This window comes from Triturus cristatus, chromosome 5_2 (assembly GCF_964204655.1).
Source record: "Triturus cristatus chromosome 5_2, aTriCri1.1, whole genome shotgun sequence".
NCBI classification, from domain to species: Eukaryota; Metazoa; Chordata; class Amphibia; order Caudata; family Salamandridae; genus Triturus; species Triturus cristatus.
Genome location: NC_140588.1, coordinates 892595000 through 892598683, shown reverse-complemented (window position 1 = coordinate 892598683; position 3684 = coordinate 892595000).

Here is a 3684-nt window from a genome sequence, read left to right as displayed (position 1 = left end):
ATAGATGTATGTGATGCATATTTGAACTCTTCTAAAATATAGATGTCTTCAGCTAATGCTAAAAGGGTCGTCTGTGGGAATTTAGCAGAGATCGCTGTTAGCATGAGCTGAATCCATCTTGTTTGTGGCAGCCATTTTAGTTGACCATGTGCTCGCCATGTGCTCTTTCCGTCTTCGTTGTTGCCTACCCTTGCTGCTTTGCTGAGAGACTGTTTATAATTAGCTCCTGCAATACTGCACATGCTCAGAAGAGTCTGTAGCTGCTCATACATCTGCCTTAGACTGTAACTGTCAGGCTGTTCTAACTGTTGTCAGCAACTCATTACTCCTCCTACTAGTTGATTGTGCATTTTCTGTATGACCATCTATGTGTGTAACTTTTCTCATGTGTACTTGTACCGCCTCCTTTTGAGCCCCTGTGTGGGTATAAAAGACCCACAGTCTCAGTACCTCTTGTGCTACCTCATACACTGCCGAAGGATTTTGTATGGATGTAGTTCCACCTCATGAGGTTTAATAAACAGTTTTCTTGATATTCCAGCTTCCGTACCAATCTCTACTTATTGGTCTGAGGACTAGTGCGCAAAGAAGGGTGAACCCCTAGCACCGGTAGGCCTCGTTGAGGTCTACTTCTACAAATTGGCACCCAACCCGTGGGGCTCATCGGCGACTCGGAGGCCCGACGGAGTGGTCTTGACGGAGGATTGGAATCTCGCTTCGGATGATCACTGCTTGAGGGGACCCATGTCTTGGAAGCCAAGGTGCCCTTCCGATCTTCCTGACCTGACCCTCCAGGTGGTGCTGGTCCTCGACTGAGATTCCTTCTGGTGTTCGCCGTGCAGAGACCATTTGGTCAATTCAGAACTTGGCAGTGGGAATCTGGAGATTTGTGCTTCGTAAGGTCGTCGACATTTGTTTGTTTGTTTGGCCAACAATGTGATTTGTCTGGGTATATATAAATTGCAATTTATATAGGCAGGTAATGAGAAATCTTTGAAAACTTGAACGGCACACTTTGAGTTAAGTGCTATTTTACGTATAATATTGTATATACTACAATTTGTCCGAGGGGACACCAAATAGAGATATGTACATTAAATATGGTATTTATTCTATAATGAATAGTGCATTATGGAAAAAATACACTAGCAAAAATCCTGAGTGGTGCTGACCTATAAATGGGTCATTTGATCTTAGAAAAATTCAGGATATGGATCAATGTATGTTTAAGACAAGATATGTTTGACTGTGTACGAATGTGAGAGAAAGAAGCGCGTGAATGTGTGAGATGAGAACAAGCTTTAGCAGAAAAAGAACTTCGCAAAAATATCTATGCGAAAGTGCTGGAAATGAAACTTAAAGATGCAAAGGAAACAAAAGAGAGGACAGATAAGGAGCATCGTTTACAGGTTAATGGCCGATACCCTGTCGGAGTCCCCTCTACCCTCTGCTTAATAAACCACAATTCGCTTTTATTAGATCGTTCTCCGCCTCCTTATACCGTTCCCTCTGCCCCCAAGCTTGATTCTGATGATGATTTCTCTTTCACAGATCTGGATGAATCAGAATTGGGTACTAAACGACAAACTCGCTCTTTTATGATGACTGACCATGCGGCCACTCTTAGATCTTTGGAATGGAAAGCGACCCGTGGTGATATTTCTGCTCCAGACCTTATAGCAAAAGTTCAGCAATGGCCCGAGGTAGAGCAGTTATATTTTACAGACATATTTGCTAGAGAAGTAACTGAAAGGTTTAGAAAACATTCCAAAGAATTGGAGCCTGTTGATAAAAAAATTATCATAAACAGTTGAGTGACGGTCTTCTTCTCCCTTCCCAGATGGCTGACTTAATTAGACACTTGGTTAAACTATGAGCTGAGGCATTCCGTTTGCAAGAGGACAAAAAGGCAGCTGATGCAGCTGAACAAACACTTCAGCCCTCCGCGTTGCAGGATGACAATCCAGGGACAGATAAGGCTATTGTAGTACATGGGAAACCAATGCGTGAAGCTGAGCCTTTGTATGTTTCTCCTAAGGGTGCTGGAACGGATGACGATAAAGATTCAGCTGATGCAAAGGGATATTTTATTTATAATTGGGTCTATACTCCTTGGAGGAGAGCAGATGTCATGTCTCTTAAAACTGCTTTGCCAGACCCACGGAAAAATCCGGCGGCTTTTTATGAAGAAGTTGAAGGAGCTATTAGTTCTTGTATTTAGACTTTGCCTGATAATGATATGTTTTTTGGGCTTATCCTACCCCCTGATATGTGGAGATCTATTCGTAAAGTAGATGATCATGCAGCTTTTGGAGATGTCTGGAGGGAATTAGAGAGGATAGATAGAGAAAGGGAACCAGCACAGAAACCGCAACAACTGATTTTAGATCTTCCAAAAGCTATAATAGTTAAATTGAAAACTCTCATTCCTCCTAAAAAGATAGATTAGACTATGTTAGCGTCTTGTAAGCAAAGGCAGACGAATCGGTCTCTAATTTCTTTACGCATTTTGAGGAGACATTCCACGACTTTAGTGGGCAGTCATTGACTGATGACATGGGTAGGCATCTGTTTGTCGATAAATCTGTCGCAAACATGTTGCCAGGAATAGTTAGTCGCCTAAAGGCCAGTGAGAGTTCATGGACTACGTCTTCTCCAGTCTCTCTTTTGACTATGGCTCATTACTATGAACGACAGGAATTGGAAGCTAAGGGCAGTGAGGATAAAAAGACAAAAAAATTAAAAACGAAGGTTATGTTAGCGCAAGTTTATAGTCCATCTTATAGAGGTGGTGGCAGAGGCGGCCGTGTGATGTATCGCCCTGGCGCAATCTCTTTCACCCGAACTACTTTGTCTCCTGATCAGTGCGCTTATTGTAAGGAGATTGGACATTGGGCTGCTGACTGTCTGCAATTGCGTGCTTAGCAATACCAGCATGGCCGAGGACAAATTAAAAGCCGTCCAGGGAATTTAGGATACAGGGGAGCTATGGATGATCGCACCAGGTTTGAGGCTGTTGAGCATACTCAGAATTCTTCTAATACTTTTGATAGACGCAACCAATATCAAATGTCTGATTATCCGATCGCTGATTTGGAGGATTCTGCTATGCATAGGAATGCCTAGGATGGGGTAAGGAATCAGTTGAAGTCCCAGTAGATCAGAAGGGTCCCTATGTTACTGTACACGGTTTGGGTTCTACTGATCGTTTTTTGGTTGACACAGGAGCTACTCGTAGCACCCTGTCTAAACAATTGGTTCCAAGGGCTCCCCTGTCTGGCTTAACAATCTCATCGATAGGTTTCAATGGGACTCCTTCCCTTAGCCCACTATCACAACCACTTGCATTTTATGTTGATACATTTTCTGCTCCATGTCCATTTTTGCTTTCTCCTAACACGCCGGACAATATTGTGGGTTTTGACATGCTCAAGCATTTCAGGGCTACGATACGCTATTCTCCAGAAGGTGTGCATGTTATTTTGAATGACAACTATCCCTTGGTTGAAAAATATTGTCTTGTTAGAGAAGATATTGCACTGGCTTCACTCCCTAGTACTTTGTGGACTACGTCAGACACAGATGTAGGACAAATGGTTATCCCACCAGTTCATATTCAAGTGAAGGAAGGTGCTTCATTACCTCGATTGCCTCAATACAAAATTTCTCAGGAAGGTGAAGAGG